General features: G+C 41.6%; 1 long non-coding RNA gene across 2 annotated transcripts; it reads right to left on the bottom strand.

Moving 5' to 3' along the window:
• Positions 1-4,808: 4,808 nt before the first annotated feature.
• Positions 4,809-21,950, bottom strand: LOC125699395 (uncharacterized). Of its 2 annotated transcripts, XR_007379531.1 has the most exons (4): positions 21,811-21,950; positions 8,032-8,176; positions 7,292-7,526; positions 4,809-6,797 (listed from the first exon to the last, which is right to left on the bottom strand). It is a non-coding gene; the product is annotated as an uncharacterized LOC125699395 (long non-coding RNA). The 2 variants fall into 2 exon arrangements; XR_007379530.1 differs by having other exon boundaries at positions 4,809-7,526.
• Between the last annotated feature and the right edge of the window lie 1,777 nt (positions 21,951-23,727).

Below are 23,727 nucleotides of genomic sequence, written 5' to 3'. Positions count from 1 at the left end.
GTACTTATTCAGGAAATGTAAAGATGATCCATATGAACTGACACTCTGTTAGTCATGAATGCTTTCTTTTATTAGAGTAGCTTGAGAAAAGCTAAGAGCTTGTACTGTGTCCCCCTAATGATTGATACACTGCTTGCAGTATGCTTGATTTTAAAGCAAAATTCCCCAAAGTTCTTTTGATGTTTTTAAAATCTAAGAAAATGAAATATAAGAATAAAGTATTTTATTACAAAATTATAATTAAATTCCCAGTTCCACAAAATTACTGCATCTCATTTTGTTGTCAGATTTTTGGAGCAGAAGTTACACCAGATTTAGAACCTAGAATTTAAAAATTAAAACGAAGAACTTACCAAGTTGGGGAAAAGAACGACAATGGCTGAGTTTAATTCAGCAAGCTCTGTATCAGGCTTCTTCTTGCTGGTATAGCTAGTGTTGTTGGTACAGATTTCAGTAAGCTTGAATGTAAGGGCAAAATGATGTGCCTACATGCGTATACAGACTACACTCGCCTTGCCTGTAGCCAACTGAATGGCTCTAGTAGGGATGACTAAGAAAATTCACCTCAATCTCATTTGTGAGTTTGAATTATCGGTTACTGCAACTCTACAAGAGCTGCATAAATACGTTTGATGGTTTTAGACCACAGCAGTCTGAAACTTGCTTCCTGCATTCGCAGTAGATTAAAGTAAAGCAGAGCTACATAAATGCTACAGCATACCAGATACATGTGGAATAATTTTTAGCTTACCTTTTGCAGAAGGTTGCAGCAATGTCACATGAAAGAACAGTGCTGTGACTTTGCTGACGTGTGGGGCTACTCCATACAGGAGGCACAGACAGACACCCTGCTAAATACTACAGCAGCCTATCCCAATGCTTTAGGCCATTCCTAACCCTTTTCCTTATGCCCAGGTACCCTGCAGGGAGGTTTATGCTCTTATGCTTCCCCACAGTACTTCGGGAAATTGACCAAAGACATATGCACACAGTTATTGAAATAAAGAGATCTTGAAGAAGAAACCAAATTGCTTCACCAATGTATCTGCTAGTGAAATGAAATAATCAAGGCAGGCCTAGCTGTTATGATCAAGTACTACACAACATCTAATCTCTTACCTCAAGTGTAAGTCTTAATGGAGTAGCTCTCAACATGTGGGATCAGATCTTTTACTTGATCCTGCAAGCCTACAGCTTTATGTGCATTCTACATCTGATCAGACACTCGCACATGAACATTTAAATATATTTTAACCATGGTGTTACCATGTCTGTGTGCAGCTTCACGTGCTTATACACAAGTAGTAAATGCCATCATATCTGAAGTTGGAATCTGCAGATCTGGCAAACTTGCCAGAAAATATCATTCCATAACTAGTTCTTGACAATTCCACTATATATCTACTTTTGATCAACCATTAGTCAAGCCCACAAGGTCACAGTCAGCCCCCAGAAGTGCAAGTTGAAAAGAAGGATTTAGCATTTTCCCAAAGCACTCATCCCATTATTTGCAATATGGGAAATCTTTTCATTCATGTGTCATACTTACAGTTTCTCCAGTCAGATCCTGGACAGACTATGAAAGCCATCACAATCTGAGATTTTGTACTGAGAAGATAACTTGCTTAGGCATATTTTGCACTGAGGAATTTCCAAGTGTTCTCTCTGACAGTAAAGAATACGTATTTCCTTACAAGAGCTTTATAAATACTTTGCCATTCTTTTAGGTGTACGTGTTCACCTACCTCCTTAAATTCTCTTGGAGACATTATTTAGAAAGCAGCAGAACAACATGCTGTCATGTTTTCATATTCCTGTAAGTTGAACATCCATAGTCTGCTTCCAGAGTACTTAGTTCCAACATGGCAGGTTTGGTTCACAGCCCAGTTCGACCCTGGCATAAGAATTTGACGTCACTGGGAATGCTGCCTCCCCATAGCATGGTTGAATGGCTCCCCCAGTTCAAAGCCAGATTCATATCTGTGTTTGATTACTTGCATTTATTTTCCTGACAGGTAGCCTTTTGCTGTAATTACAGTAGTAAAATTTTCTACATCCTTGATAACCATTTTGAATGTTCTGAGCACAGAAGTAAGATCACGCGTGTACTGAAAGAGAGCTGTACAGAGCCAAGAAGAGTTTTAATGCTGTTCTCCCTCTTCAGTCTTGATTGTGACTGACATCCATTCAGCCGCAGATGAGAAACAACAGATGCGAAGTTACTGGATAGATCTCAGTACGGTGCAGCAAGGGTACATTGGTGAAAATGCTTCTGCAGCTGAGATGTACAAAAATGCTCCAGAATCCCCACTTTTGCGAGGAACACTCTGTGATAGGAAAGACACCGTTGATTTTTATCTTGGTTGGATAAGACCAAGCAGGCCAGCTGAGCACACACCTAAGCCCGCTTCTGCTACTTGAGATTGTTTCCTCTCATTTTTCTCAGTATTTCCCCTCCATTCAGTACTTAAAGCTGCCAAGTGGTGAGGTTTCCACCACCCCCGTCAGAGGGCTATTCTGCAGATTAATTACATCTTACCACTAGGAGCTTTTCCCCTGACATCCATACTAGAATTTCCATCCCGAATAACGTTTTATTTTCATATTGCTGCCTTCTCCTCCTCCTCGACGTTCTTTCCACGTGCTGCCTTTCTTCATCCATCAGGTCCCATTCTCAGCCTCTAAAGCTGCTCTGCTTCTCAGTGCCAACACAAAGCAGCCCCACAGCCAATGTACAAGCAGCAGAGGATTCCCAGGAGGAGGGCAGCCCTCGGCTGTGGTGGAGGCATCATACTAGCTCAACACCAGCCTCTCCCCACTCCAGTGCAGAGCAGCTGGCTGCTAATGCTGTGCTGTATCTGTAGCGCAGAGCTGCTGTGGAGTGCTGGATCCTGGCCTGTCCCAGGCTGTGCTGCAGAATTGGGGTGCCTTTGAAATCTGTCTCTGATCCTGCTTGTCAGGCTTCCCCTCCCAGACAGCAGAGCTGCTTCCATTTTCCCCCAGGGCATTACCTTACATTTGTCCCAGCTGACATTCCTTTCCTTATTTCTTTGGCATGTTTCTGATCTCAGTTCCCTTTCTATTATTTCGCTGCCCTCAGTGATATTTATAATGTCTGCAATTTAGTATCATCTGTGAATTTCATTAACCGGCTGTTTACTCTCCTCTTTCAGATCATTAACGAGGATGTTAAATAACACTGGCCCTAACGCTATTCCCTGCATTACATTAGTAGGAAACTTCTCTGCATTTGATACATTGCCTTTTATTGTTCTGCTCTGTGCAGCTTCGAGCTGGATGTTCAATCCACAGGCAGCATTTTTGGAAGCTGATGCAAATTAATTCCTCAGGTAAGATTTTGTAAGTAAAGATATCTGATTCTGCAGTGAAAGTTGTTGCATCTAGCATTACAAATAAGAGGAATTTTATTTCTAAGGAAAAAAAATGCTGGTTTTTTTTTTTGTTTGTTTGTTTGTTTTGTTTTTTAAACCAACAAGACCTGCTCTCTCTAAGCCAGAATGCTAATAGGCTAGTAGCACTGGAGGGACCAAAGCCATTTCAGTCCCTGTTACATTCTTGTTACCACCTTTCCCACACAGCATTAATGCGGCTTTGTTTATCTACAGTCAGAGCCCTTCCTCACTTTTGCATTTGCAAAAAGGCACTATTTAAAAAAAGACAGATTTTTGCATGGTTGTGTTTGAAGCTAGGAGTCTCCCACGCTGCAATCAAGGGTAATGGCAACTACTCACAGGTGTACATATATCACATAAACAAGTGAAACATTGATTGTGAGGGGCGCACTGACAGTCCTCTATCCATAGCATAATCTTCTCAAGAGATATTTAATCAGATGATTATTTACATCTTAAAGACCAAGGAAAGGGAAAATGTTAACATCGAATTATGGAGAGGAATGATAAAGATGGTGCTATGCATGAAGCGCTCATCACAGAACTGATGAATAAAGGGTTTGCCTCAGTATGCTTTAACACCACTACTGCAATCTAAGCCAAATTCCTCCGGTTTAAACCGACTTTGGGCAGGAGTAGGACAGCAAAGTGACTTTTATTCTGCTCACACTGAAATGGAAGAAGGCTCGCAAAAGCCAGTGAAGTTTCTAGAGGTGTATAAAAACATGTGGACAGCTTATGGCACAAATTATAGTTACATCCCTTATGCTAAGCCTTCCTTTCAGTAAGCACATGTTTTCTACTGTAGGAGCCAGCTTCATCACTTAGTGGTGTAGTTTAAAGAACTTGCATGACGTCCTTGGGTTGTGAAAGCAGACTACAAGCTGGGACTGTTAAGAGTTACAGTAAAAAAACATAATCCAATGTTACAGGTGAAATTCTTCCCCTAATTTCAGACATTTCACTGAATAGTACAGAACATCTAGAATTCTTTGGTTTGGAAACCACAGAAAAGGGAACAACATGGAAAGCACGACAGGTCACTGTGCTGTCTGCTGGACTGGTTCAAATGCATCACTTCCTTCTGATACAGCTTCAACACTGGAATGAACTACAGACTGCACAGATCTTACCTTCATAAACTTAAATTTTGGAACAGGCCACCACTACTTTAAAGCCTGGGAAACTACTGAGTGCTTAAAGTGACTGGTGCGTAACAGTTATTACCTCTGTATTTATGATGATTGTTGTTGTTTTTGACAGCTTGTGCTGGGAAGTAGGATGTGTCCGTAGGATTTAGAGCTCTACTTTCCATACAAAAATGATTGCTATGAACCCAGAGCTTTGGGTCACTGTGTTCTGATTATCCCCAACACCAGACACTGTGGACAGAAACCTCAGCAGAAGTCTATCAGTCACTTAACCTAGTAGCTCACCAGAGCAGCTGCTTTGCAGCTTGCCCACAATCTGCATTCTGCACATCCTTACTGCCCATTAGACTTCTAAATCAAATGCTGGAGTGGACTAGCTGGACGGGATTTACATAAAATCTCAATCAAATTCACAGCAGCACACCTTCCTCTTTGGTAATTAGATTCAGTTTCGTTTTTGGTTTTCTGAACCCTATAACCCATTTCTTTATGATGTCTTAGCAATTTTCATTAGCAAGTGTATTTCTATGCATCACTTTTAAAAAGCACCAGCTGCACCAATAAAAATGTACATCCATTCACTGAACAGTCAGAAAATCCAAGTGCATATTAATACATCCATACTCATTGAACTCCCAAGCACACCTAAATAACTATCACTTGTCCCTGATTTCTAATGCAGTGTCCCACATAATGCTGATGGAAATGTAATAGGGGGACACAAAGCTGGGTGAAAACCATGCCTTAATAGTAGTTATCAATGCTTCGCTATCAAAATGAAAAGGAGGCATCACACAGGGGTCTGGATCCGACAACATGCAGCACCCTCATTAGCGACCTGAATGCTGAAATAAAAGTAAGGCCTTTAAAAACTTGTTGCACAGATCCAACCCAGAACGTACTGTAAGTGTCAAGCTACAGGAAGAGCTGGCTTAACTAAGAAAAGATCTGAGAGTTTTTTGGGGCCAAAAATAATATTTAATGCCACACTCAGATTCATAAAAGCACGGACACCCTACAACATAGGGTGAAAAAACAAAATAATTCTTCTGCTCAAGAGTGGGAAGGCTCCAGGTGATCCCTGTTCAGGGCACCTCTTCTGTGATCCACGTGGCAAAGATCTAGATGTAATGACAAATCAAAAAGCCATTATCTAGCAGGTTAATTAGCCAGCTTCTTTAAGCCAGCAAACGAAACAGTCAGGTATGTTTACGTTGAGATGATAACAACTTGTAGTCACATTAAAGGCTGCAGAAAAGAGGAATGGATCCAAAGCTGGTCTAAGGGCAAGAAATAACAGGTTTAAGTTGCAGGAAAAAAAGAGTCAGACTGGATCTTAAGAAAGAGCTGTTGCATACATTTTTGTGTGGCAAAAATGGTGAAACACGGGAGGAAGAGATTTCCTGGACACACTGTACAGTTTCCCCAAATTATGTTTTTAAACAAAAATGAGACAAGCATCTGCCGGGAGTGACACAGAAGCAGTCAGTTACACCACCCCAGGGCAGGAGGACGGCCTTGATGCTTCCTCAGAGCCCTTCAAGTTTCTGTGACTAAATTTAAAATCTCAGCTTTAACACGTTTTCTGGGGAAGCCGGAAACATGAAGGCCTTTCTTCTGAGACAAAAACCACACTGATTTCCAGTCCTTACTTCAGATGCAAGAAGAAACATTAAGATTTCTTATTCATGAGTCTGAATCCCAAGCTTTTGGAAGGACAGTGTCATATTATAAAAAGCTTGCCTACATTGCAAGGTACTCCAACACTGCCTTATCTTCACTTCTTACTCCATTTGCCACATTTTAAGTTGGAGAAATCTGCAGCACATATTAATTCAGAACTGATGGTACCTTTCTGGCACACAGACTGGCTGGACAGCAAATCGGCTATAACAGCTATGGCTCACAAGAAGGTACCTTTACCTTATCTCAGTGGTCCTTTTTAGATGTCTAATATGTAATTTCACAGAAACTATAATTTAAAAGTTTAAATTACAATGGGATTACAATAACAAAGTTTAAATTTAAATGAGGAATAAACTCATCTGCCTTAGCATCTCTTCCAGGTTCAGGAGGGTGCAGAAGACTCTTATATATTTTGGTTTGTTTATTATTTACTTCTTGCCCCAGTCTTGCTGTACATCTTTCCAAGTTCAGTTCCTGAACAGACAGTGGTTTTGTTTTCCTTATGGTGGGGTTCAGCTGAAGGTGTTCACTTGCACTCAGTTGCACACTGAAATTCGCAAAAGAAATACACAAGCAAGTTGTAATTAACTCCTCCAGGATTCTTCCTTCATCTTATTATTCTTAACTTCACAGATATTAAAAAATTTCCACCAATATTTTGCTTTGGTAATTTGAAACTGCAGAAGAAGTGCTAAGATGAGGAAGATGGCTTATTCAATTCAAAATACCCTGTCTTGAGAGAAACTCATTGTACAACTATTAGATAAATGCAAATCTTTGTGCATATTTAGATGGGTACACACAGATATTTTGATCATGTCCTGAACTTTATAAATCCTGATAATGAACATAGCTGTGACACCACCCAGCTTCAGCACAGCATTGTCCTGAAAAAAGTGATTATTAACAGCAACGCTCGAGTGTCTCCTGAAACAGTCTGAATTTCATTTGCATTTGCACAAGCCAGTCTACTAGCATAGTGTGCATGGTCCCAGCGATTTCTTGGCCTGACAGGTATTGAAGTCTGAATGCTTGTACTACCTCAAGGTCTCTCAGGTGTTCCTTCACATATTTGATGCAGTAGTATGGGTCAGCACCATCGTCGGCATCCACTTCTTCCACTTGAAAGAAGACACTGGAACATGCTTTACACATCTTGGTCTTAAGTGAAGCACATGCTGCTGTGTCCGTGGGAGATGTGCATTCTGTCTATTAGGGCTCCTGCAGCACTGGTAGTACACCCTTCTTGGTGGACTCTCTCTGCACCATCCTAAACCTGGTAGAGATATTAAGGCACATGTGAGATGAGGAGGCAATTCAAGACAGCCAGCATGGAGGTGAGGCACCAGAACAGGGTGCCCAGAGAAGCTGTGGATGCCCCATCCCTGGAGGTGCCCAAGGCCAGGTTGGATGGAGCCCTGGGCAGCCTGATCTGGTGGCTGGCAACCCTGCCCACAGCAGGAGGGTTGGAGCTCAATGATCTTTGAGGTCTCTTCCAACCTAAGCCATTCTGTGATTTCCATACTTGCTGCCCAAATATTCCTGACAGAAATTTCTCTTCCTTATCTTACATCAATTTTGCAGGCAAACTATAAACTTGGACTGTTAGATATTCCTGTACCATCACCTTCAATTTCAGTCAGGGTTGCTGAGGGGCTTTTTTCATTTATGATGATGATGCAAGGCTGCACCTTTTCCAGTAACACAACCATACATTACTGCATTCTGTATAGCCTTTCTTGTACAGTGCTTCTTAGAGGAATGGAAGATTAATTACCTACCACAGTAAAAAGTTCTCTGGTCATTTTTTAGACTTAGTTCAAGTTAAAATTTGAAGTCTCCATGCAGTAAACTTCTTCATTTGATTCTCAGACTTCAGGGCACGCAGGCAATTTGATTCTCAACCTGCAGTCCAGAGGATTGATCCTTAAAGGCAAGGAATGATGGTTTAATCACACCAAAAGGATACAGCAATTAGAACTCAAACTAAATCTGGACTTGTAGCAAGTGCTGGTGGAGAAATTTGTGGGCTACTTGTTCTCCATCTAGCACATTCTCTCACAGTTATAAGCTATAGCAAGAACAAAAGGCTGTAAGAAGGACAATGCAATGTTTATAATACTGAGACATCGTGCAGATCTTTCATTTGAAAGGGTTCAAAAGCAGTTATTAGCTTGCATAGGAATCTTTTTAACTATGAAATGAAACTTCAGCTATAGTGAAAAGAGGCAAAAAGGCTCTGCGCAGAAACAAGACTGCAGAATATTTGATGGCAGGAAATGAAGTCTACCAAAATCTTGTGCCAAGACAACAGAAAGAGGAAAAGAAGGGTTGGATTAAAGATGGATGTCCTCTGTAGTCAAAACTAGAAGCAAGCATTCTCTTATTCAATCTCCTGTTTAATTTAAACACAAAAGACAGACATCGGGTCCTTTCCCCTCCAGACTGCATGTTTTGAAACTTGGGAAAACTCACTGGGGCAGGAGAGAAGATTGTTATTCTCTGCTGATCTGCAGATGGGTGACTCTAAAAGCCAAGGTACAGAAGCCTTTGAATGGAGATACAAAATCTGGCAGCTGCACTTCTTGCACTACTGCCTGCATTTTTAGGTTGTATGGACTGGCAGAGAAAGGGTATGAATGCCTTGCCACAGTCTGAATCAGTTTTTCCAGTGAAGATCCTGGGAGAGATCTGTCCTTGTTATCTACTAAAATGTTGACAACGTAAGAAAGAAAATCTATTTTTATCATCATCATTAACTTCAAGGAATAACCACTGCTAGCAGAAGGACAGCTTTGCTAAGAGGGAGCAGCGTAAGCCCAGCAACACTGCCCTGCCTAGGACTCCCACACCTCCACCAATTTAGATTTCAAAAGGAACATAGCACCGGGGCAAGAACTGATGGCAATGAGTAACTCCAGGCATGCAACTGAGAACAAAACAAGGCCGACAAACATGCATGGGAAAACCTGATCTAAACTGTCATTATTAAACACCCCCCAAAGCAGATAAGGTCCAGCTGTAGCTGCGAAGATGACATTCCTCCCTGGAGATGAGCCAGGAGGGGGGAGGTTGCATCTCACCACCATTGCCATGATGTTTGAGTTACTGCCAGCTATGAAGTACAGAACTCATCATCTGTCAGTGACCTCCAAGATCAGTCAAAGTTTTCATTGCTCAGAAAGGAAAACCATACTGAAAGTGAAACATCTGTTAGGAGAATAAGCTGCATTTTATGGTGTTTGCTATATGCAGATACATGCCTATAATCTCAGACCATGTTTGCTATAACACACTGACTCACTGCCTCTCTTCACTGCACTGTTCTGATGCCTGAAGTCACCTTGACTGGAGCAAGTATTCATTTCTGTCAGTGGTGTTTTAAATGTTTGCATTCACAGAATTATCAAGGCGAGCATGAGTAGATTTGGAGCAGCTTCTCACCCAGTGGCCCTTCCAGAGCTCAGCTCTGGGTGCATACCCAGCAGCCACCAAGTCTTTCCTTACACATAGTGTGGAGTGTAAAGTCACAGTAGTATTCAAAAGGTTAAAGCAGAGTGAACTGTTAATTTTAATGCTTTCTCTAAGCTTCAGTTTTAATAAGCGAAAATGATGTTCTTATTTGCAGTAAAGTGGTGTTATAAAATTCTGTCTGTCAAGCTCATTTTAAAACCATGGAAATAAATGATCTGACAAAATCAGGCTATTAGACAAGTGAAGAAGAGTGATTTCCATAAAAGTAGAGGAGCTGTTCCTTAATTTCACACTTGGTAGTCTTTTGGGTCGACTAAATTTTTAAATAAGTGATAAAATTATATTAGTGCAATTGCATTTTTATAGATTTTTTTGGTCATTGTACTCTTTTTCAATTCCTTTATTTTAACTCAAACTATTCTGCTGAAAGGTTACCTCTCAACTTATGTTACCTCATAACAGGTTCTGCTCACACAACAGAACAGTAGGTTCACAAATCCTCTATAAAAGTACCCACAATGACCATGCTGAGCCCAAAGTATTCTAAAGTGGGAAGATCACCTCATTGCTGTCACATGCTGCCCAAATGCTGGCCCCACACATTGTGTTTGACCACCTGCAGAAACAGGTGTGTGGTAAGCAACTGTAAAGCACTTTGGTTCCACATCTGATTAATTTCCCTGGGAGCAGACCACAGTTTCCATCAGCTATACTATAGATGCTCTCCCATGTTGGGGTAAGTGTGGCAGCAAGGATAGAAGAACTTCTGTAGAAAAAAGCCACTCTTTATGACACTTAGCCAAGGAAGATCAAGCAGGTACATTTCTGCAGGTAATAGCAGGACCTCAAAACACATCGCTCAGTGCTGGGAGGTACTACGAACCCCTTCTAGAGCTGGTGCTCCTCAAACACTTTCCAGCCATCAGGAATGACAACGGCCCATGTTGGACTCTCATTGCTGAAATGATGGAAATTTGCACAGCCACAGCCCAAGGGAGCATTTATACTGCCAATTTTCCTAGCCCAGGCTGTGAAGAAAAGGGCAGGGCAGTGGCACCTCCTCACCTGAACCCAGCAATGCATTTTGGGAACTGAACTAGCTGCACAGAGGAATTCAGAAGCAGTTCTAGCACCATAAACTCTGCTATGGATTAAATTTTCCACCTCTGGAAATTTACAACAAGCTTTTTTCTGACAAATCAAATCACACTTTTAAAGATTAAAGCTAATTCTTCCCCTCACAGATTTGAATAATGTTCTAATAATTATGTCGTAGTACGGAGGTCAGTATAAAGGGATTTTGACCTTTTATGAGGTCAACAACTTCAACTCATCTTGCTCTAGGTTTCATTTGTTTGTTGAAAGAAGAGATCTAATACATTGATACACAGGTTGTGACATGCTGTTTGAACATTAGCTTACTATAATTGGTCACGTCATCATGCATCATATTAACAATATACACAAAAGTGCCCTGAAACAATTGTCTTATAGATCCATCACATATCATAAAGAAGCTTCTGGGACTGTTATCCAGCCGCATCCAATTGTGATGCACATTCTACTTGAGTTCTGGATCTAAACATCACTGTCATCTTAACAGAAAGCGATAGATTAATAACTTCCTGCTGGCTTGCAAAACCTACATGTATGTAAAAGATGGCAATACAAATTTATTCCCACTGAGCATGCTCAAAATAGAAAGTATGTGGAAAGGCAAAAACTTCTTTGTGTGTATTTCTCAAACAAACAGCTTTCCATGTTCCCACATACAGCAGTTCCGTATCCCTGTCAATGCAGCTAATTGTGCTGCAGAACGTTGTTTCAAAAAGTAGTTAGAAGAACTTCTTCACCTTAGACACATGCGACCTTAGAATGCAGAAAGAAAAAAATGCACTAGCACCTTGGATTTGTGTCATATAAATCACACTGAAAGCATTTTGTGTGCAAATATTTTTATGTCCTCTTTCCCCACATTTTCATATTTTAAGAGAATGCAAAATCAAATTCATTCTACACACATCAACACAGCTATATTTCAGTCAGTTTCCAGTGCAATTCAAATTCCCAGATTTGAGATTTTCAGCTAATAACTTTATATTCCCCCCCAACATTTTCCCAGCTATTTGATAGTGAAAAATGAAATGATTTCACTCCTGATGCAGCAGTCCAAACTGCTTTTGGAGCCCAAATGCCTTTATTAAAAGGCTAAGCGCAGAGGCAGGTGTTACAGTCAGAAATCCTTCTGCCCATGGTTTTTGTAGCCCTGGGACATCATCAGTTTGACTCACACTCAAAAAGAAAGTAAATATAGTTATCTTGTCCTGTTGCTGTTACAAGGGAGAAGAGGACAACCCCCATGTCACTACCACCTCCTTTCAGTGAGCTGTAGAGAGCAACAAGGTCTCCCTTCTGAGCCTCGCCTATAAGACTTGTGTTCCAGACCCTTCACAGCTTTGCTGCCCTTCTCTGAACACGCTCCGGTGTCTTAATGTCTTGCTTGCAGTGAGGGGCCCAAAACCAAACACGATAAACATGGTGCAGCCTAACCAGAGCTGAGTACAGAGGAACTATCACCTCCTGCTCCTACTGGCTGCACTATCTCTGACATAAGCCAGGATGCTGTTGGCCTACGTGGCCACCTGGGCACACACAACTGGTTACTTTACATCACCTGGCACAGTAGGCTTTGGCATCCTTGGTGCCACCATGAACTTTGCTCAAATTAAAGTCTATGTACTTGCAGATATATCACAGCATTCAGAAATTCCCTTGTTTCACAAATTTGCTTGCCCACATCCTCAAGAAAACTATTTCCTATTCTCCAACAGTCTAAGTCTAGGAAATAAAGAATTCTAATTTTACAGATGGAACTTTCCACTCTTTAATACAATGTTCTTAGCAGCTGATTTTCAAGTAGTAAAGACACCGAGGTCTACAGGAGAACTTCACCTCAACCCTGATGTGTTCTTGATTATTCACTCTAGTTAGCAAAGGCTGCTGAACACACAGTGATGTGAAAGATCTGAGAGCAAAACCAGATTCAGACATACATAGGAATGACAACCGCAGCCAACAGAATTGCAGGAGATGGTCTTCAATGACAGCTACACAACAGATTTCTTGAGATTATGTCTTGGGTGAAACTGAGTACACTCAAATCGGGGGGGGGGGAGTGAATTCTCCTATTTCCTTCTGTGTGATTACACAGGGAGTAAAATGAATTTTCTTCCAAAATAGTCTGTTTCCAGTTCCTCTTCCTTTTACCTCTATCTATTCAGAAAAATAATGCTCAGTGCACAGTAGATGACAAAGTACTCAGAATGCAAAGGGCACAGATGTTCGTCTTTTATTATTAGATCATGGTGGTTGATCCAAACATCACACAAGTGACCAAATAAAGCCTTTTCAGTTGCTCCCATAGATTTTATGAACCCAAAGGGTAAGATACTCTTTTTTGCCATCCAAGATTCACTGAGAACCTTCTAAGCCTACTGGAAGACTGTATTGGAAGGATTGATAGCTTCCTGGCTGAACTAGGGTATTTTTACTGACAAAATATAAAATTAGAGGAAGAGTTATAATTGATAAACCTATGCTATAAAAAGAGAAGACAAGAATCCTCAGCAACTGTTCCCATAACAAAATTCAAAAAGGGTGGAGATGTCATCTTGCAAGATCCCAAGGCCACTCTTTAAAAATGGTTTGTAATGAACATAAACTATTCTCAGACAGATTCTCCTGGTAATAACAAAATTCTGATCCGTGTACTTGATGTAATCAAAACTATTTTTCAACAGAGAGGTGAATCCACGTTAGATCTGACTATTAACACATGATTAACAGCCACATTGTCGTGGGCTAAAAGTGTGTAGTCTATTTGCTTTTCAGATGTAGACACCTTTTATATCAATCTCATACACAATCTTTTGGGAAATCTCTAACAAACAGGACTAGGTCCTGTCGAATTCCCCTGCCACATCATATGAACACAGAGCAGTATAGCTGTTAATAAGGGTATTCATCATGAGACGGCCTATTTTTGGCATTGTATATGACAGTCTCAGTAACTTACAATAGTCCCTTGAATGTGAACTTATCATTTAATTACACTCTGAGAGACTGCCTTCCCATATCACCCTGCAAGTTAGTTAACCACACAGCAATTCTCCAGCTAATCCAAGTGTGATTGGATCAGCCTAAGGTGCGCTACATATCTTTCAATTCCTGGGAACCCCCTATGGAGCAGTCTGTTTATTTCCACCTTTGTTTTTTTCTTGAATTTAAATATGCACTGTCAAATGCTCCAAGATTTTTAATCAGATAAACAAGTTGCCTAAAGAAGGAGGAAATTCAATTCATCATAAAATAGGCAACGTTAAGCCAAATGGACATACAGAAGTCTCAGAAAATGAACCAATAATTTACTCATATTTAGTATGTATTCAAGAATACTTACATTTTGCAAAGGATATGGGATGGAAAAGGCTTTTTTTTTTTTTTTTTTTTTTGTGTGTGTGTGTGTGTGTGTGTGTGTGTGTGTGTGTGTGTGTGTAAAGGAAGCATATGCTTATGTTAAAATGTATAATGATTTCTTGAGATATAGCACCCCCAAGTTCACCTGGGTGTCTATTTCTTTGTTCCTGTGGCTTGTATGCTTTATGCAGCATTGACATTACAGCACGCTACCATGCTGCAGTTCAGTTTCATGGGGATATGAAGCAGCTGTATCCTGAGGGACATGGTCAATCTGAAACGATGTGTGACTTCTGTAGCATTAGAATAGTCCCTATAAGTAGTTACTATTGTTCTCTCATAAAGACATACTCAGAGGACATCAGTTCCTGTAAAAGGTTCTCACTCTTCTAGCAAGGACAGTGGAGAAAAAGAAGGTGTTGCCTCTTTTCTGCCATTCCGTATCTTAACTGCAGAAACTAGCCCATTGCACGGGCCTTAAACCGACACAAGCAGGTGCCCCTATCACCTGTGAGCTTGGTCTGCACCAATAAAAGTCAGTATGTATTGCCTATGCAGTACGTATTACATTCCCTTAGAGAGGCATTAAAATGCCAGCTACATTTAAACAAGTGAATGTCTAGCCCCTAATAAAACCCACATAATTTAATACTAATGAGTCTACTAATTATGACCCAGTCTCTGAACTTCCTTTCTGGGAAAAATCATTGGGAAGGTAGTTCAGCGCCAACTCTAGCAATTACATTGCAGCTCCAGCGCAGAGAGCCCCAGCTCCGCTTCTGGTCAGTGCATTAAGTGATTTGAGGGGCAGAGGGGATGGAGTGAGGCCTAACTGCCTGCTCATGACAACGAACAGAATCTAAGCAAACTTGCTGATCAGTCAACTGCTTGCACACCTTCATCAGAACATACCAATGACTTCTATGGTAGCAGGGTGAGTGGTACCATAAGTAAGTGGTAACTACTGCTGAATAACCTAGAGAGCAGTTGCTGTGGCTCTATTGGGATTCCCACTTAAGAAGAGCCACAAAGCCCATATTCACCAGTGTTCTTCACGTTTCTATAGGAATCCTCCTAGAAGTATGTTTTACATGACTTCAACACTTAGAGACGTTAAGACAGAGGGCTTTTGGTCACCTTGTGGCTTCTTGTTGAGCCTGGATGAAGGCCTGTTATTTTCTCTGTTTGTGGTAAAATTCAAGATTAGGTGGAGACAAGCTCTCTACCCCCAAGCGAGAAACCAGCACTCAGCAGCAACAGGACACACACAGCTAAGTGTGCAGAGCAGCTCAGTGTGGCACCTCCTGCAGTGATTTTCTTCCTGCTGTCTGCCTCAAGGTTGCTAGCTTAGGTCTCTCATCTTCGCTCATCTGCTGGAAGATTGCGTCTATTCATCATCTATCCGGAGCCGAGTTCAGTGCTTAACATATGTGTAATTAATAGGCTCAGCTACAATAAAAAGCTCCATTTTGAGCTGCCTGTTGAACCACACAGACACTCGGGCTGGTAGAGAACAGACACATCTGCCTTCTGCACGTGGACCTGCTGCAGTCCTGTGGCTGTGTTCAGCTGCTGTAGGAATGGATGGATGCCATAGCTTCGCCTGTCCCCAGCCCCGACCTCCATGCTCTGCCCCTGGGAGACCTGCAGGGCCTTCTGGCAGACAGCTCTGGGTACTGGCAGCATACCTTTAATTCATGGTGTACCTTTAATTTCTGTGACACGCTGAGATAATACAGCGAGGAGTTCTTTAGAAATGCTATAAATAGCTTAAATAAATAGATATTCTCTGTGGTGGGTCCTCAGCTCCGGAACTGACTCTTGCCAGAAATCCATCAGAGCCTGAGTCTGGCAAGCTCTCGGAGGAGACGCGAGACACATCTTTTTGCATTCCAGCTCACTAAATGCAAGTGCCTGACCAGTTCTGTGAAAAGAACAAAATGCCTGGAACACACGGGCTCGCTCCGTGTGCCAGCTCACAAGTTGCCTGCCATCAGTTCACCATGTACTGCAAAGGGCAACAATGCCACACTGCCAGCGCCCTAGAAATTAGCTTTAATTATCATATGTTTTTCTGCTTCGTGATGCTTTGAGGCAAAAGGCTCACTGCGAAAGTATGATACTATCTTTGCTGACTGCCTCCTTAAGAAAGTTGCTCTGCAAAGGTACGTGTTTGATAGTCAAACAATACAACCGCCTCAAAATCGCCGAAGGGCATTGGAGAAGCGGCTGCTATTCCTGGCCTTGAAGTCAAATAACTGTCACAACTTAGTCTAAATTAACCAGTGCCAAAGGTTTCAAGGTACTTAATTACATAATAAGTAAATCATAGAAACATGGAGAATAAGTGGAAATGCCTCATGTTCAGAGTCAGACGTCTTGCCTCAAAGTCGACATCTGTAGCTCTCTTAGCAGAGGAGCAAGATGAAGTCAAATTTAGTGAGGCTGCCTTATTTCTTTTAATAGCACTGTAGCAATGCAGTTGCCTTCAAGTCCACAAACGAATGCCCCACGAATGTGCTGTCACTCAGCCACATCACCTGTTTTGCCCTTTAAGTAAATTGTTCTGTATTTATTTTTGGACACCAAAGGCACAAACATTCACTGCGTTACAGCTTTCATGGTGTGACTATTCACACACCTCCTGCCAGGACGTTCAGTCGGTAGCTTAACATATGTATGTATTATTTATTGCAAGAAGCATATATTAATTACTTTTATTTTGGTGACAGCGTTTGTCTAAAGGAAAAAAAAAAAAAAAAAGGCAGAGCTCTACCTCCTTGGTTGTTACCATTCTCTCACCTTTTGTCTTTCTAACTATGCTGTGAGTCTGTCAAGAAAAGCTCTGAAATAAATTTAACATTGTAATTATTACCAATAAGTCACCCTGGCATTTGTGTAGGAAGACACCCCCCTCCCTGTGTGCTTCTACCACGGTGGTAAACTTATTTCAAAAATTCTGATGAAACGCTTTGTAAATTTTGTTATTCTGTGATGATAATAAATCATTATAGCCTTAAACACTTCTCTAGCTTGGAGCCTCAGTCACAAATTATCTTGTCATTCTGACCAAAACATTCTCCAAAAAAGCTTGACAAGTGCTAAAACCCAGAACATGAAACCATGTGTTGTTGTGAAAGCAAGATTCAGAAATGTCAATTAATTAGATTAAGAGGCTACTTTTAGCTTTACTTGTGTTGCCAAATAACCCTTAAAATATGCATAGCAGTGGAAGTCTACCTCAGCAATACAGTACTTCTGTGCAAAATAAAGACAATGGATCTGGCTAATAGAGGGAATTATTGTATTTGTCATTCAGACAAGGAGAATGATCTAGAAGCAAATGTCTTGCTTCCCTTTCCACTGTATGGATTCACAAGCAAGATAAATTCTGCCATTTACGAGTTTAGGCACAATTTTTTTTTCTCTGAAATCTGATTCAGATTAGAAAATAAAAGTCAAATCACTATTATACATCTCCATAAGTAAAATGGATTTCTAATGTCACTCTGTGTAGTTGTCTTTTTCCCATCCATAAACTATCATCCTTTATTTGCATTTTGAAGTTCACTTTAGAAAAAAAAATGTGGTGCAATTAAATACATTTTTATTCAACTTTTTCCTCATAGCTACCCCTAACATTTTTAGCTTTAAATAATCCATATCCTCAATTTTATTTACACCATAAACTGTTCCTATATTTTAATGGTATGTTTGCTTTAAAAGGGGTTGTTGGCTTTAATAGCTCGGTTATTATCTTTGTAAACTAACATTCCACATTCCTTCTAACTAAATCCTAGCAAATCATCTGTGCTCGCGTTTGGAACATACATTCCACCACTGAAAATAAAATTTAAGCCAAATAAATGTTCTGTTCAAATTAATATACATAAAATGAATAGCTAAATGTAGATCAATTTTGATGGATTTAACAGTAGGTTTGTTAATGGTAGGAGGGTCATGGTATGTAATGCACCCATGAGAATGGAACTAAATAAATTTAATTTCCAGTAACACCTATTATTTTTTGCTACAATTTGTAATAATAGATCATTGTCTCCCTTAAATAAATAAATAAATAAATATAATTTTAAAAACTTCCTGTTTCAGTTTTTATAAGATACCTGTAAGAATTTATGGAGACACATCACCAGCAGAATGCATCAGTATGAAAAGGTACAGCTTGGCATATAAGTATGGACAGGTTTTCTGTTGGGGTTAGTTTTGGCACTAGGATGTGTTACATTTAGGGCTAGGAGTAGATTTAGGATTAGTCTTAAAGTTACAGTTAGGACAGGCTTAAGGCTACAGTTACGACAGGGTTTTTGTTAGGTTTACAGTTAGGCTAAGGATAAGCTGGGGTTAAGGTGAGGACAAGTAGGTATAAGAAGGGTCCCAGGTGTGGCAGAGCTGCAGCTGAAGGAAGTCTTGAGCTTCAGATTCTGCCCCAGCACACACCACACCAAGAGCCCCCCATAGGGCTCAGGAAGAGTAATTTGGAAGAAGTTAGAAACTCATTTCCATTTTTCATTGAAACATGTCAAAAAGTTTTCTCATCTTTGCAGCCTCTCCTTACAAAGGACTGTATCTGGCAAAGCCATTATTTTTCAAATGAATGGTTATCAGCACAGCACAACACTCAACGTTACAGGACTCAGTCTCACACATGTACATGGTGGCAGCAGTCCTTGAGCAATAACTGGTATTTGAATGACACTTTGTGGCTCAAGTAATGTTTTGGCCTTTAACTGCAATTTTAATTCCTACAGATTATTAAAAATAATAAGTTTTTCAACAGATTCACCTTCCACCATTAGCTGGCCCGCTATCAGCCATGTTGCAAGCAATGGTTTCTAGCAGTGAATCCTGTTCCTTCCCTAGCAGACCTGCTGCCTGCTCAGTGGGTTGCTCTGCTAGGTGAACTTTCTTCCTTTCCATCCCCCAGCCTTTCCCTTCCTCACAGGGCATCTACATGGTATTTTGACCTGTGATTAAGAGGTGACTGTATGTAATCGCCTCTTGGAGCTGCTGAGTCCAAATTTGCATCCAGTCCCTGTACGTTGGGAAGTGGATATCCTCTGCAGAGCCTTTACTGAAGGGGGAAGTACACAAGAAACAGAGCATTTAAGGACTTAAAAACCTTCACAGAGGAGAAAAAAAAAAAAAAAAAAGCAAAACACTTAAGACCAAAACAGTTCTCCTAAATTTTAAACACACCACAAACTATGCTTAAGTTCTCTGGCCAAGGTTTGCTAAACGCAGAGCATTCTAAGTGCACTAAAAGTCTGTATGAGAAGCACAGGGATGTGTTTTGTTACGAAGGGAGCCTTAAGACAAGTGTAACACCTGGAATGTATTGTCCACTGGGGATCAAGGCAAAAACACACAGCCCTGAAGATACCTGTGTGTCCCTGCCCTATGGTCCCACTCCCTGTGGAAGTTCTAGCGAGCCCAGGACCTCTTGGCAGCCCCATTTTGGCACTTTATTGCCTGTATTTGGAAGCTGAGCGGTGAGGACTAGATTGAAGTAAAATTTGTTAACGGGGCCCAAATGTAAACATGCTTTATTTATTCCTATGAGTCTCCGAAAAACTTTATTACTGATACACGGGATTGTGCTGTTATAATAGTCTTCCCTGAGGAGTAACTAGGACTCCAGCTGTACTGCGGAATCCATCGTGCTATGTATTACAGGGTTAAATGGTGCTGTCTGTTATCAGTGCAATCTGCGCTGGTCTGAGAAACCTGAAGGCTGCACTGAAATGTTGAGAGGGCTCCTGCTCTCAGCAAAAAGGACCAAAGCATCCCTGACTCCTGTTGGGAGTGACCTGGCTGCATGGCTGATGTGGGGAAGAGGAAAGCTGGGCAGCAGGAGCTGAGCTGCAGCTGGCACCTGGCTATGGGAGCACTGCTATACCTGTTTTGCAAGGGCAAGGCACTATGCCACCAATGCCTGCAGAAGAGGGAGCAGTGATGCTGACTATGTTCATCTCTCCCTCCGCCACAAGAGTGAAAGCCAGTACTGCTTCCACGCACCATGGGAAAACACCTGGTGAGAGGAACTGTTGGCAGAAAAGATGTGAAAGTTGTGTCAAATGGTAAAAACGGAAATGGCTGGCAACAATATCTGGCAGGAAGGTGAGCAACAGCTTCACAAAGAAGAAACATTCTTTCCTCAACTGATCCTAGAATCATTATGGTTGGAAAAGACCTCTAAGATCACCTGGTTCAACCATCCACCTACCACCACCATTGTCCTCTAAACTGTGTCCCTAAGTACCACATCAATGCATTTCTTTTAACACTTCCGGGGATGGAGACTCCACCACCTTGGTGGGCAGCCCGGTCCAGTGCCTGGTCACTCTTTTGGAGAAGACAATTTTCCTAATATCCAACCTGAACCTCCTCTGGTGCAAATTGAAACCTCTTGTCCTGTTGCTGTAACCTGGGAGAAGAGGCCAACCCCCATGTCACTACCACCTCCTTCCAGGGAGTTGCAGAGAGCAATAAGGTCTCCCCTGAGCCTCCCACGTAAGACTTGCGTTCCAGACACTTCACAGCCTCGTTGCCCTTCTCTGAACATGCTCCAGTACCTGTATCACTTGCAGTGAGTGGCCCAAAACTGAACAAAGCATTGAGGTGCAGCCTCACCAGAGCTGAGTACAGAGAGCAGGAGCAGGGAAGATTGCTTTTCAGTTCCTGCTGGGAACACTATTTCTGATACAAGCCTGGATGCTGCTGGCCTTCATGGCCACCTGGGCACACTGCTGGCCATTGGTAGACACATAGAACATTTGATAAGCAGCCATTTTATAACAACTTTTTTGTTGTCGTTGTTTTGAAACATAGCTGAAGACTGTTATCACGTCCCTTCTAAGCCTCTTGTTCCCAGACTAAACAAATCCAATTCTTTTAACTTCTCCTCATAAGTCATGTTTGAAAAACCCCTAATCACTCTTGTTGCTCTCCTCTGGACTCCCTCCAATTTGCCTCCATCTTTGTTAATGTCACCAACTTCAGCCAAAGTTTTGCAGCTTGGAGAATTGTTGCTTGCTGCAGAGCCACCTGACACCCTGACCTTTAGCTCAGCAATGAGAAATAGCGCACAAGCTTCCTTAAAGGAAATGGTATTACATATATATTGTCATGTACACTCAGCATCATGCCACCTGCTTGCCACATCAACAGGCTGGTTGGTCTGAATAGCAATAAAGCTATAAACAACAAGAAAAGCTCTTTTTTTTTTGAGCTGCTATATAGATGGTCTTGCTGTATAGCTTAAAAATACAAGAAAGCAGAGCTGAGCTGTTTTAAAATTCTATTAAAAACTCATTTTTTTTCTCTTCAGCCCCAAAATAAGCAAAGCAATTTCAAGAAAACAGAACAGCCCAACAGAAAACTGTGAAAAAACCACATACTGTTAAATTGACGCTAGCCAAAGTTACAGAGGAGCAAGTAAAAAGTCTGTGTTTGTTTGTTTTTTTTTTTTTTTTTTTTTTTTTTTTTTTTTTAAAGAGACTATCACCTTTATCTCAGGCTAATCATTATTAATGTCCATGTATTAGGTCTGCAAGTTAAACTTCTTCCAGGCAGCAGCTCACAGGACTTACCTTTTTCACCATGACCATGAAGCCCAGCACACAGCATCTCCTCCAGGAGCAGCCAGATCCCAGGGCCATGACACTGCCCATCTCCAGCACAGGAGCTGGTAGGACTCCCCCAGCCTTCTCCTATTGACCACCATCATATACATCAGCTGGGCAGTGCTGAGCTCTGACAGCCAGCAGCTGAGCGAGCTTAAGGCAGAAGGGGCTCTTTGGGCCTTGCCCCAGCTGTGCGTGGGGAATTCCAGCCTCTCAGCTTCAGAAGGAAAACATGCTGGGAGCTGGGGAGCAGCTCAGGACACCTGAAGGGCTTCAGGGCCAGGTGCAGATGGAAGGAAAGCTCTGGCTCAGAGCAGTGTAGCACAGATGCTTCAGCTGCTCTACACTCTTTCATTCATAGGTTATGCTGCTGTGTGCCTGACCAGCTTCACAAATCCCCCTGTGATCACCAGATGCTTGCTGACCCCTCAGTTTGCAAGGCAGCCCAAGTGCCCAACTTCCCTCCAGGGACAAGGAAAGCAGAGGGGATGCAAGATGGGAATCTTCATGGTTTGGTGCTGGATGTCCCCAGCATGTCAGTGGCCTTTACCATCCCCCTCAGAACAACTACTTTTGAAGAGAGGTTTGCAGGGAAGCCCAGCAAACAGCCTGCTACCAGGGTTCTAGAGGAGGAAAGTGCATTTGCAGAGCAAATTACCAAGGGATAAGCATGCTGAGCATAAGCTGTGTCCAGTAGAAGAGGGGTTAAAGCAGCTTTCTGAGTTCAGGAACAAGGGAAGAGGGAGTATTACATGTGTCAGAGGATTTCTATGGGATCAGAACTGTTTACAATATAATGTGCTTGCACCTGTGGGTTGGTGTGGATTTGTCTGCTGTTCAGTGCTTCCTGAGAAGCTGCTAATACACCATAGCTGATGAAACTGCTGTTTTGATCTCTCCCTCTGTGGAATCCCTTCTAGTGTCTTTAATAAAAGCCCTATTAAGGAAGTACAAGTAGGTGCTTCGTGCTTCTTCAGTACCTAATTTATATTTTTAACATTTCATACTCAAATACATGCCCCAAATTTGACTGTGCTCTCCTTCCCTTTTTCCCTTTTTCCCTTTTCCCCTTTCCTGCTGCAGACATACATACACTCTGTATCACAGATTTCCCTTCATCTTTTGTCTTTTGAGTTTTCTCATCCTCTGCCCAAAACTTGCATTGAATGTAAGAGGCTTACTGAAGTAATTTCATTCAAATTATCGATGGCAAATTGTCAGGGCAACAATGGTTTCGTTAAAATATTTATAACATTTAAAAAAATAATTCTAAAAGCACGTGGCATTCACAAAATCCGGCCCAATGGAGAAGGTGAGTGTCACATCCACCACTCAGACAGCAGCAAGTATCTCCTGTAAGTTCTACATGGGTTTGGGTTAGAGGAAGTTGGAGGTATTCATACGTGTTGGTATCATGGGGAGGGAGGGGGGGTGCGAGATCAGCATAAGTCACTGCTGCCCTTAGGAGCTCTCCTTTGAGTGGTCAGTGCCACGATCACTCAGTGGAGCACATTGATCTCACTGACTTTGGCAGAATTATAGCAGGTCTGTTTGCATGAACCATTGCTGAACAATTTGTCTGACATATTAATCATCTCTTAGATACGAGTACCCAGACTGCAGATTTTTCTTGTGATCCAATTTTCCTCGTGCAATCATTTCTTTGGGTTGTTGCTGGGTTCATCTATACAACAGGGAAGCGCTGCTTCATGCTTCCCTTCTGACAGCAGCTCTGGTTTGGAAACCGATTTGTCTTCCCGGTGGCACACACAAATCAAGACCACATTTTTATCTTCCAAATCACATGTAAGAGGGAAAAAGTGATCATCTGATCAGCAATCGGAACCCTCAGTGTAATTTATAGGGTGTACATGGCTATTTTAC

Source organism: Lagopus muta, chromosome 12 (genome assembly GCF_023343835.1).
Source record: "Lagopus muta isolate bLagMut1 chromosome 12, bLagMut1 primary, whole genome shotgun sequence".
Lineage (NCBI taxonomy): Eukaryota > Metazoa > Chordata > Aves > Galliformes > Phasianidae > Lagopus > Lagopus muta.
This window is presented reverse-complemented; position numbering and strand designations above follow the sequence as displayed.